The 13,234-nt window shown below is 40.4% G+C and overlaps 1 pseudogene; it reads left to right on the top strand.

Moving 5' to 3' along the window:
* Positions 1-81: 81 nt before the first annotated feature.
* LOC103597645 lies at positions 82-9,139 on the top strand (annotated as a pseudogene).
* The last annotated feature ends 4,095 nt before the right edge of the window (positions 9,140-13,234 follow it).

The raw sequence follows: 13,234 nt of genomic DNA, 5'->3' as shown, positions 1-13,234 counted from the left end.
CCCCCCGCCGCTCCTCCCTGGACCCGCGCGCGAAAAGCGTGTCCGCCGTCTAGGGACTCCCATCTCCACCGTGCGAACGGAATGCGTTGTCTCCCCCTGAAGAAAGCGTCCGCTGGAAGATGCACACGGAACTTCAAAGCTCCCGCACCTGCCACAAGAAAAGTTAGCAAAAAGGAAGAACATATTACACCGGGAAAAACGGAAGCCAAATTCCGGTGTAGAGAAGTCACGAGATCATGGCCCCCTGCACAGCACGTTCCGCGCCCCTCTGCCCGCTTCCGCACGGTCTTCAGTAAGTATTTGTTGAATGAATGTATTGTTCTGTTTCTTGAATAATTGATTCTCTCCTTGAACACTGTCAATGTGCTTGAGCATATGGTTTGGGAAAGGTTGTCACACATGGCCCTGCTTTATCTGTCACACAGACCTGACTAATGACAGAACGTTAGCTGTCGTTCCCAACGTTGGCTTATCAAACTTTTTTTGGACAAAAAAAGTGCGGGAAGCAGAAAATACTGAGATTAGAGTCGATTAAGATGTTAATCTCCCAAATTCTACGTGTTTACCAAGTTGACTAAACGTCATTTGTATTCAAAAATGGTGTGTATCCGATAACTCCCAGGAGGTCGAACTCATCCATATTAAACACGTCACCATAGTGGTCGCTTATAAAAAAGAAAAAGACAAAAAGCAAAACCCCTTGGCACAGACACACGAAATCAGATGTTATGCTGCAAACCTCCGCTTTCCCAAGCAAACCCTTACAAACCCTGCAACGCAGTTTCTTAACATTCTGGCCTTAATATTAGCATAAACACTTTTCTTTATTGTAAATTTTGTCATTATTTTAAGTACTTATTAAATTTAGTTTCCTATATTTTTTAAAGTACTTTTTAAACATCATCGGTAGCTAAAGAAGCTCCAAACAAAGATTATAGTGGTATTAATAAACGTTACAAGTATTTAAGTTAGAAGTTCATTGTTAACCACTTTGAAAATATGGAACAGCTATCCCACTTGTTAATATTTTTAAAGTAAATCCAGAAGAGGGAAAAATACCACATATTACATGATGCAATTTAAATGCAGCTAGCGAATGTGTAGTCTTCCTTTGCATATTATGAACCAACATTTTAAACCTTCCTTCTTAGCCATCTTTACTAAAAAAAAAAAAAAAATTGATCCTATAAGTCTCCGATATAAAAGCACATGTAGAAATTATTACCAGCCTTTTTCAAACTATGTTCTTAAAAATAAATGTAACTTGAATGTAGGTAGCCAGTTGTCCTTAGGTGGCCCCTTTGAGTAAATGGTTTGGAGAAATCAACTTTAATAACCATACCAGGGTAATATCTCAGTCTCCAAGTGATTCTGGAGCATTTGAAAAGCCTTTGTTTCACCTCTTTCACAAGGCTGCTCCCCTCTGTCTTCTTGAATCTAGGATCCTCAGAGGACATAATTTGCCTGTGGCCATTAGAATTCTCTGCTTCTTTGAGTGCTGAGGTACTGTGAGTATTGATTGTTGCTCTTTCTTTAACAGACCATCTTTGATTCTGAACTATTTGTTTTCTTACTATTTTCTTCTGTGATATATTCTAGAAGTTCAGAAGACAAAAGAAGGGAGAAAGAGAGGACTGCTGATTTTTTTCACATCCTTTGAATGTGAGACAATAGGTGACAGTTGTGCAGCAGGTCACAGTTGACAAAGCTCTATTGCATACAAAGCCTCATTTGAAATTCGCAAGTACAAGTATCAAATGTAGGTAGGTAATCTCAACCCAACAATAATTAATACAGAAGCTCGAACTCAGAGGAGCTAAGAGATTTGTCCACAGCAGCAGAGGCAATATTTGCACCTATAAATTTAGATACCAAATTCTTTATAACAAACAACACCACATAGTTTACTCGTCAGGGTACTGGTAAAGATATCATAAAGGCAAACTGTAAAGGTTTGCAAAAGCATTCCTTGGTATTTCATAGATATTTAGTCAGTGATTTGTTTGTGATAGAGATTTGTTCGTATTTCATTGAGTTTTTTAAGTACTAAGCACTACGCTAGCAGGTGGTTATACAAGGGTACTTCAAAAAGTTCATAGAAAAATAGAATTAAAATGTAATACTAATCTTTCCATGAACCTTTTTTTTTTTTTTTAAAGATGACCAATAAGGGGATCTTAACCTTTGGCTTGGTGTTGTCAGCACCACGCTCAGCCAGTGAGCGAACCGGCCATCCCTATATACGATCCGAACCCATGGCCTTGGTGTTATCAGCACCACACTCCCCTGAGTGAGCCACGGGCCAGCCCCTCTTTCCATGAACTTTTGAAGACGCCTCCTACAGTGTTGATCAAAGCAGACTTGCTCCCCGCCCTCAGGGAACTTGCAGTGTAATGGGTGAGGCCCAAGACGGACAATGAACAAGTCTGTAAACAAATATATAATCACAAATTGTGATGAAGGATTTGGAGGTTAAGAAAAGATGCTCTAAGAAAGGAAATAACCTACTTTAAAGTGGGTGGACAGGGGAGGCCTCTTAGGAGGACCTGATATTCATGATGAGAAATGAAGGTGAGAAGGATTCAAGCAACCCAAATATAGAAGAAAAATATTTGGACAGAGGAAAAAGTGTGAATCAAGGTTGGGAAGCCAAGTAGTTTATTGATAAGAGCAGATGGTGTGGTCATTCTATGCCTCAGAATCCACGGCAGCTAAGATCCTGGGAGGTCTCTTAATATTTTACATTTCCATTTATTATCTATTTTCAATATAACAGAATGGAGTATTAATTATTTAACATCTTTTAAAAACTATCTGATGCTTGCAGTAATTTATGTAGCTAGGTTATAAACCAAGCAATGGTATAAAATGGGGGAACAGAGGCTAATGGGATCACCCTGGGAGCCCCTTCAACCCGAACAGGTGGGAGCCTCTTTCCATAACACATCCCCCACCCTCATGATTCTGACAGGTATCCATCCTTGGCCCCTTTTCTATCCCCCCAAAACACTGGAAAAGCCCTGTTCCAACCCTCCCCATCATTCTACCATAATAAAGTAAATTCCCCTCTATCCCCTGTCTGCCTTTTTTTATTGATACTTCTTCAAAGTAGCTTGTTAGTATGTAGGGAAAATTGGCCCTAGAGAAAGTGGGTTCAAATCTTGATTTTACTATTTATTTATTGCCTGGGTAATTTTGGACAAATAACTTAAACTCTGTGAAGTTTAATTTCCCCATCTGTAAAATAAGTATAATAGAAGCCACTTTTTAAGATCATTGCAAGGATTTAATCAGGCAGTGTATGCAAATAGCCTAGCACATAATTGATGCTCAGTAAATGTAAATCAAAGGAAATAAGAGCTAGTTACATAACCCAAATACGTTGTTCAGGCCTAAGCCAAGGCACCCTAGAAACACAGAAAGGCAGAATTGTTAATTTACCAAGACTGAGGAAGCCTGCCAGGCATGAGAAGCTGGACATTCCCAAGCTTTGTTGCTGGGTATACTGAACTGTCATCCTGTTGACAGAGACCTTCTACTTATGCCACCCTCAGATGACTGCCAAGGGGTGAGTGTTTTTGCCAATTGGTGCAGGGCTTTCCTGCCTGTAGATGCTGGATTTCATCCACCACAACCTCAGAGATGAGGGCAGGAGAGACTGAGCCCTGAGTCACTGACCCAGGACTCCCGACCAGAAGATTCAGGCTGAGTCCAGCTTTTGAGTCCACTCCAGGGAAGGAATGCTTATCCAAGAATCCCCAAATATAAAAAAGAGCAGATGTGACTCCATCCTGGGTACCCCAGACCTGACTACATCTGGTAGGTTCCTCAGAATACATTTTCTAAGCGTGATCTAATAGTGAATATTGATAGTTTGAGTAAATGGATAAACAAAATGTTGTACATTCATACAATAGAATACTATTTATTAATAAAAAGGAAATACATGCTTCAACATGGACGAACCTCAAAGACATTATGCTGAGTGAAAGAAACCAGACATAAAAAACACCATCTTTATAATTCTTTTTATATGAAATGCCCAGAAAAGGCAAACCTATAGAGACAGAAATGTAGGCAGCCTCCAGAGGCTGGAAAAGGCCAGGAAATTTTTCTTCCATAGAGCCTCCAGAAGGAATGCAGTCCTGCCAACACTTTGATTTTAAGACTTCTGACCTCCAGATCTGCAAGATAATACCTTTGTGTTGTTTTAAGCCACTAAGTTTGTAGTAATCTGTTACAGAAGCATTTGAAAACTGCTGCAGTGTTTAAAAAAAATGAATGAATTATTCTCAGAAGAACTTCAAATTCAACCTTCAGGTCTGTCATTAGCAAATGTTACTTCTATAAACATAGGAAAAATCCTTATTAAGAGATTATTGGATCCCCATGCTGGCCTTTATAAAATCATACACAAAATAGTTTGTCAATTTGAGAAATTAAAATAACAACAAGGATTGATTGAAACTGAGCCACACTAGGGAATCAGAACCGCAGTAGTTACTTAACAATTAACTTAGAGAAGAAATAATCTATAGGCTTTGTTACAGAAGTGCCCAATCTTATATTAAACGTTGAGGCTACTCTAATCCTGTTTTTGGTTTTAATTTCTCCCTATATGATGATAATTCTCTCTGCCCTCAGTCTAAATCTAATATGTCCCCAAATTCACTTGCCTGCTTGACATTTCCTTCAGGCTGATTTATAGACATCCCTAATTCAACATGTCCAAAATAATCCACCAGCTGTACCCCACCCTGCCTCCAAACTCATGTTCTAGTATCCTTTATTCCCTGATATATGGTTACCAATGAGAGAAATAAGAAAAACATCCTCAATGCTTTTGTTGTTGTTTTGTAATTCTTATACTTTGTTATTTGTCCTCTCCTTCCCATTCTCCCTGTCACTGCCACAGCCATAGTCGAGCTCAAATTCCTCAGTTTCACTCTCCAGGATGCTGTCACTGCTTCCTCATCTACCTCGAGGCACACACAGCTTCAGTGCATTCCACACCTCAAAAAAAAAATTCTAACACATAAATTTAACCACTTAACACTCCCCTCTAAGATTGATCTGTTACTCTCTATCACCCATTTAGGGTTAAGGCCTTCAACAACCTGGCTCCTATCTCTTTGGTTTCGTGCTAGAGTTGCACATATATGATTGTTTCCCCAGCATTTTAGAACAGCACCCAGTTTCCATTTGGAAATCTATGTGCTTCTGGGGAAGCTAACTTAACCCCTGCCCTGGAATGGGATATATGACTTAACCACAAACATACTATTTTAAAAATGGGCATCGTTGGAAGACATTATGCTACATAAGCCAGCACAGAAAGACAAACATCACATACTGTCACTCATATGTAGAAGCTAAGAAAGTTGAGCACATAGAAGTAGGACAGTAGAATGGCATTTATCAGAGGCTGGAAAGGCCAGGGAGATACGGGGGACAGGAGGGAAAGAGCAACAGATATAAACTTACAACTAGACAGGAGGAATAATACCTAATGCTCTATAGCACTGTAGGGTGACTAAAATTCACAACACTTTATTGTATACTTTCAATTAGCAAGAAGAGAAGATTTTGAACGTTCCCAACTTTTTTTCAATTTTTTGGAATAATTTGAGAAGAATTGGTATTCGTTCTTCTTTCAAAGTTTGGTAGAATAGGGCCGGCCCGGTGGCATACTGGATAAGTGCGCCACTTGGGAAGCGCGGCGGCGCTCCCGCCCGAGGGTTCGGATCCCACATACAGACCGGTTCCCGCTCACTGGCTGAGCGAGGTGCAGGAGCAACGCCAAGGGTTGTGATCCCGTTGCCGGTCCCCGGTCCGGTGTGGGGACAACACTGAGGGTTGCGATCCGTTGCCGGACACGGAAAAAGACAAAAGACAAAAAAAAAAAAAAAAAAAAGTTTGGTAGAATATAGCCATGAAGCCATCTGGTCCTGGGCTTCTCTTTGATGGGATTCAATCTTGTTACCTGCCATTGGTCTGTTCAGATTTTGTTTTTACTTTTTACATAATTAAATTTTGGTAAGTTGTAACTGTTCAGGAATTTATCCATTTCCTCTAGGTTTCGGTTTGCTGGTATATAATTGTTCATAATAGTCTCTAATGATCTTTTGTATTTCTGTGGCATCAGTTGTATGGCTCCTGTTTCATCTCTGATTCAAAGAAATACACTTTTAATATCGCTTTTTGGAAGCCTACAAAATATGTAAAATAACAGGGATTTAGTAAGGTTCAGAGATCTTTACATATAAATGAGAAACCCCGACTTATCTTAAAAGCCAGTGTTTTGCAAAATCCAATCAAGTGACCAACTTGTACCGACTGTAGAGTTCAAGAGGCTCAAGAGTTAGGTGATACATATAACATGAATCCAGGGAAATAGCCTGCATCTTGACGTTATGGAGTCATTGACACAGAAACTATAAATGGGCTTGTGGACAAGAATGTAACATCTTCTCCAAAATCTCCTGTAAACAGAGAAGGTCACTTTTTTCTCTCTTCCTTGTGCTTTTGCGCTGTTTGTGCTTGTGCTTTTTCTTTCAATTAAATAGACTTTATTTTTTCATGCTGTTTTAGGTTTGCAGCAATAATGAGTGGAAGATACAGACAGTTCCCACATGACCCCCGCTCCACCCCCAACAACTTCCCCACAATCCACATCACACACCACACTGATATATCATTAAAATGGATGAAACTGCCTTGGACACGTGAAACATCTTTCTTAGCAGGTAAGCATCTTCTCAGTTTCAGGAAGTTTCTAAATGTTTAGGAGAATCAAAACCATAGTATTAACATTTTTGTGTTAGGAAATGTGCATGAATTTCTGTTCTTATTTATTTTTAAGGTGTAAAATGAGTTGCTCTATTAGAACTTCAGCCTTATAACATTAAAATGCAAAACTTTCTTTTTCTTTTTTCTTTTCTTTTCTTTTTTTTTTTTTTGGCAGCTGGACAGTACAGGGATTGAATCCTATAATATGCAAAATTGATTAATTGACTTAGACTTGTGATTTTAAGTTGAAATCTTCCTGAGCTGGAACATTTGTGAACTTAAACTTTACTGTTTTTAAAAGTTTAATTTATTACCTTTACAAAGACTACCTATTACTCTGGGAGGTTTTGTTTATTAGATCAAAATACTTCTGAAGGAAATCAAATATATTAAACTTGCAAATACAGTTTTAAGTTTTAAAGACATAAAGTTTATAAATGAAGCCAAGCTCAGTATTAATAACAGGCTCTCTAGAAGCAACAGTGAACAATTGCTCAAAGTAGAATAAGAATTTTAGGTTATAAACTTTAAAACCTTAGGGAAAAGCTAAGATTTTTAATTTGTGACTTTAATAAATTGAACATTAATTTTTAAAAAAAATCTCAATAGAATCTTTGACATATACAAAACTGCCTCTGAGGCAAAATAAAACAAAACCCCTTGTGTTTAATATCTTTTTATTCTAGAGTTCATCAAGCCTTTCTTCAATCTTTCAAAGTCCTAAACTTATATGCATCAAAATATAGTTTTGGGGCCGGCCCCATGTCTCACTAGGGAGAGTGTGGCGCTGGGAGCGCCAAGGCTGCGGGTTTGGATCCTATATAAGGATGGCCGGTGTGCTCACTGGCTGAGCGTGGTGCAGATCACACCACACCAAGGGTTGTGATCCCCTTACCGGTCACAAAAAATAAATAAAATAAATAAAAAATAAAAATTTTATATATATATATATATATATATATAGTTTTGGTATTTTGCCTTTATCTCTTTTCTACATGCAGTAAAAAAAATATATATATATATATATATATAGTTTTGGTATTTTGCCTTTATCTCTTTTCTACATGCAGTAAAACTCCAGAGTGCAGAGACAATGTATTATTTATATTTAATTCTACAGTGTCTGGCATAGTGCTCTGTCACACAGTAGGTGCTCAATAAATGTTGACTAAATACAGTAAAAGTTTTAGGGAAAAGAGAAATATCAGAATTTGACAAAATGTTTCAAATTTAGTATCAAATTTATCAAATACTTCAAATTTATTCACTATCAAGACAGCTGGGGCTGGCCCATGGCTCACTCAGGAGAGCGTGGTGCTGACACCACCAAACCAAGGGCTAAGATCCCCTTACCAGTCATCTTTAAAAAAAAAAAAGGCAGCTGGATCAGAGCAAATTGACTCACACTGCAGGCATGTCTGAGATGACCTGAAACACAATCACCATTTTGGTCATGTCTCAAAATGGAAAACCATACATAGTTCATCTCTGTTTCCTGTCTGTTCACATGTCAGATAAATTCCACAGGAGTTGCTGTTGGTCCTTTAATGGCACTCTGTACATCCTGTCCTTGAATAGCACTGATGCTTCTGAGTTAATGGATAGTTGGCTGTTTCTGGAGCTTGATTTTAAACATTAACTTTGTCATTCCAGACGTGGATGGGCAGAAGGCAACAGCGTGGGAGTTGACATCCACCACAACAAGGACTGAAAGGTTTAGTGCAAGGAGCCCAATAGTCAGGACATCTACCTAAGGCTGTTGGCCAAGCTGGGCAGATATCTGGTCAGATGAACCAACTCCACCTTCCGCCAAGTTGTGCTGAACAGGTTGTTTATGAGTCGCACCAACTGGCCACCCTTGTCCTTTTCCCAGATGTTCTAGAAGATGAAGCTTCTTGGCCAGGAAAACAAAGGCTGTGGTTGTGGGGACCATAACAGATGGCTTCTGGGCTCCGGAGGTGCCCAGACTGAAAGTGTGCGCATTGCATGGGACCAGCCAGGCTTCAGCCACATCCCCAAGGCCAGGGGCAAGATTCTCACCTTCATCCAGCTGGCCCTGGACTCCCCCAAGGACTGTGGCACTCTCCTGCTCTCTGGTCCTTGCAAGGGTGGAGAGGTGTACTGGCATTTCAGCAAGGACCTGGAAACCCTGCACAGCCACACCAAACCCTATCTACAATCCAAGGGCTGGAAGTCCAAGTGCAAGAGGCCAACGGGCCAGCTGTGACTACAAAAACAAACCCTGGATCCTTCCCTGTTATGAAAAAGATTTTGGATGCTGAAAAAAAATTTTAAATAAATAAATATTTACTTTTTCATAGTGAAGAGAACTTGGAAACAAACAAACAAACAGAAATTGAGCTCAAGGCCTGATTCTATCATAAAGCAAACATAATACCCCATCTGTGCAGCCTGGGCCAATCGCTGCCCCTTTCTGAACATATGTTTCTCTGGCAGTAAGAGGAAATGATACCAGTACCTGCCTCATAGCATTTCTGTGTTTATAAGATGCAATAGAAACTTATAACCTCAGAAAGACTACGCAAAAGAAATACACTCCTGCTATATGCCCACAGTAGCTATTTCTCTCACTTGTCTTCACAGAGCATTCTGCATTTTTCCTGCTTGAGCATGGTCTGCAGCCCAATAGGACTGGCCCTGCCTGGAAGCTTGTTAAACATGCAGGCCCCAGGTCTTACCACCCCAGACCTACTGAATCAGGGGCTGCATTTTAGCACAATCCCAGATGATTGCACCGTGGAGTTTGAGAAGCACAGTCTACGTAGAAAAAGTTCTTCTTTATTGTTCTTATTTCTTATTGCTGTGGTACTAAGTCATCACGAACTTAGTGGCTTAAAACGCACAGATGTATTATCTTACAGTTCTGGGAATTAGAAGTCCTAAAATCAAGGTTTCCAGAAGGGCTCTAGGGAAGGATTCATTACCTTACCTTTTCCAGATTCTAAAGGCCACCAGCATTCCTTAGCTTACATTCCCTTTCTTCCTTCACTCTGACCAGTGCTACTGTATTCAGATCCTTCTCTGACTTGGCTCTACTGCCTCCCTTTGTCATTAGTAAGGACCCTTCTGATTACCTCGGGTCTACGTGGAGAAGCCAAAATAATCTTTCCATCTCAAGATTCTTAAACCTTAATCATTTCTATAAAACTCATATAATATTCTGATCTTTTATATATATATAATGTATAATAAAGTAACACGGTCTTGGGGGCAATTACTCTGTGGTCTACCAGGTCTGTGACTCAGCCTAATTTCTCAGAAGTCCACTTCAAAACAGTGACACCTGAATGACATGCTTTTATTTATTTATTCATACAATCAGCTGTATCTTTTATATTCCAGGGTCTAAATACTGCCCAATGATTACTCTATGTTCTTTTTGTCATCTCTCTCTTCCATCCCACCTCCCAAAACTCGACTCTCTTCGACTTGCCCGCACCACCATTTCTATCTCTTGTCTCAATAGGTGACTTGGCCTCCTACTTCACAAAAAATTACAAGCCACCAGACAAGAATGTCCTCAACTTCTTGATATTCTCTTTTTTCTCTAATTTATTCATTCAGCAAACATATACTCGATGTCAAACTATGGGCTAAGCACTGTCCTAGGTTTGCAGATGAAATGGTTCCAGCTGTCATAGAGCTGACATTCTAGTCTGGAAGAGATCAAAATAGAAATAAGGAAGGAAGGAGGGAGGAAGGAAAGAAGAGAAAAAAGAAATATCAGATGGTAAAAAATGCCACACTGAGAATATATGATAATGGACTAGGTAGCTACTTAAGAAGGGGTGGTCAAGAATGTTTGAAGAGATGACACTTCAGTTGAGATGTGAGATAAGAAGGAGCCTGCTATGAGAAGGTCTCTGGTGGACATGGTGGGAAAGCACACCCAGCAAAGGGGCCCCAGAGTGCTATCATACCCTCACATGCACAGACACCATCCTTCTCTTTTCTCTCTGTCCTCTGACTTAAGGAAAGCCATCCACCTTTGTTCTAGATTAGTAGTCTTCAGACATGGTAGCCTCTCTTGGGAATAAGTTACAAAGGGCTCCTGGGCAAGTACATTTTTAGAAATCATTTATCTGATCCTAAACTTCCATGAGTACTCTTTTCTAAAATGATCTGAGAATATGCTTCCAGGTCAAAGTATCATCCTTTTCTTTCCCATCCCATCCCCCTTTCATACTGTGCAAAACAGTTTGAAGACCACGTGCTAGCACATTTTCATACTTGAGTGTGCATCAGAATCAGCTGGAGGCTAAAATGATCTGAGAATATGCTTCCAGGTCAAAGTATCATCCTTTTCTTTCCCATCCCATCCCCCTTTCATACTGTGCAAAATAGTTTGAAGACCACGTGCTAGCACATTTTCATACTTGAGTGTGCATCAGAATCAGCTGGAGGGCTTGTTAAAACACAAATCACTCCACCCCCGAAATTTCTCCCTCACCAGGTCTTGGGTGGGACCTAAGGATTTCCATTTTTCACCAGTTTCCAGGCTTCTGCTGCTGCTCATCTGCACTTTGAGGACAACTGCTCTAGAATTATTAGCCTACATTCAGTTGACTCAACTGGAGACACGAGTGTCCTCTTGACCAGCCTTCTCCCACATCCGTCACACATAATCATCCAGCATGTCTTTTCCATGTATTCCACATACCAAATAACAAGCCAGTGCATCCACTTCTCTCCATCCCCTCCACCATTACCCTCCTGCTTTCACCTGGATGACGGCTATAGCCCCTGAGCCTACCTCAGCCGTTTCTCTACAGTGCAGTCAGAAGACAATCACGTCACAAACCTGCTCAGGACCTCCAGCTACCTTCAGTTATGCTCAAGATGCAAGACCAATCTTCTTCTTGTATCTCTTTGGCTCTGCTCATGTTTAGACCTTCATTTTGGGACAGTACAGCTTGTCCTTCCCACCTTCCATACACACCACCATTATAATCTCCAAATATACTGAGGAATTTATTATCTATTCTTTGCAAAGCCCAGCCACAATCACGTCACAAACCTGCTCAGGACCTCCAGCTACCTTCAGTTATGCTCAAGATGCAAGACCAATCTTCTTGTATCTCTTTGGCTCTGCTCATGTTTAGACCTTCATTTTGGGACAGTACAGCTTGTCCTTCCCCACCTTCCATACACACCACCATTATAATCTCCAAATATACTGAGGAATTTATTATCTATTGTTGTTTCCATGTTCTCTCTGCTCTTTCTCACCTCTGAGGATGCTGTTTAAGCTGTGTGGGAAAATCCTCTGCATCCTCTCCCCCGCCCCCCACCCTTTTTTACTGTCTAAGTCCTACCCCTCTCCAGATTACATCAAAGAGCTCATCTCAGACTANGGATGACGGCTATAGCCCCTGAGCCTACCTCAGCCGTTTCTCTACAGTGCAGTCAGAAGACCTTTGCAAAGCCCAGCCACAATCACGTCACAAACCTGCTCAGGACCTCCAGCTACCTTCAGTTATGCTCAAGATGCAAGACCAATCTTCTTGTATCTCTTTGGCTCTGCTCATGTTTAGACCTTCATTTTGGGACAGTACAGCTTGTCCTTCCCCACCTTCCATACACACCACCATTATAATCTCCAAATATACTGAGGAATTTATTATCTATTGTTGTTTCCATGTTCTCTCTGCTCTTTCTCACCTCTGAGGATGCTGTTTAAGCTGTGTGGGAAAATCCTCTGCATCCTCTCCCCCGCCCCCCACCCTTTTTTACTGTCTAAGTCCTACCCCTCTCCAGATTACATCAAAGAGCTCATCTCAGACTATGTACGACCAACTTAAGTTCTTCCAAATGTGCTCTCAGGATCCCTAATCTTGGCTTCAATGATCACACTTGTCACACTTCTTGGTGCTTGACTATCTGTTTGCTTGACTCTCTCCTACAGGATTTCAGTCTTCTGAGGGTGGGAGAGTGTCTTGTTCACCTTTGTATCTTTAGAACTCCAGGCAGTGCTGGGCACATGGTAGGTATGCTTTGAATGAATTAATGTACTTCCCATTTGCCTTATCCTAATGATGAAGTGGCAGGAAAGATTAATATACTCTATGGTCCCTGCCTCTAGCAATTTCACATAGAATGTGGCTGGAAGACACACACACAAAGAAAGAACAGACAGTATGGGTAACTGTGAGAATAAGTGGCATGGAATAATATATACAGTTATATTTGAACATTATTCATATTCAAATGACTGAAGTTTAGAGAGAGGGGACATAGTGCTCCATGGAATGACTGGAGAAGACTAAAATGAAGACCTTGAACCTCCATATTTTATCTTCACTATTTTCACAATTCAGGACAAAGGACTTTTTTTTTTGAGCCCTTGGGCAAAGCCATGAATGATTTATTTAGTGTCAATCTTTTCCCAGACTGAGAGCTATCATTCCAAAGAGAAGTTTGGCAG

The sequence above is a fragment of the Galeopterus variegatus genome, unplaced genomic scaffold, assembly GCF_000696425.1.
Source record: "Galeopterus variegatus unplaced genomic scaffold, G_variegatus-3.0.2 Scaffold2375, whole genome shotgun sequence".
Taxonomy (NCBI): Eukaryota; Metazoa; Chordata; class Mammalia; order Dermoptera; family Cynocephalidae; genus Galeopterus; species Galeopterus variegatus.
This window is presented reverse-complemented; position numbering and strand designations above follow the sequence as displayed.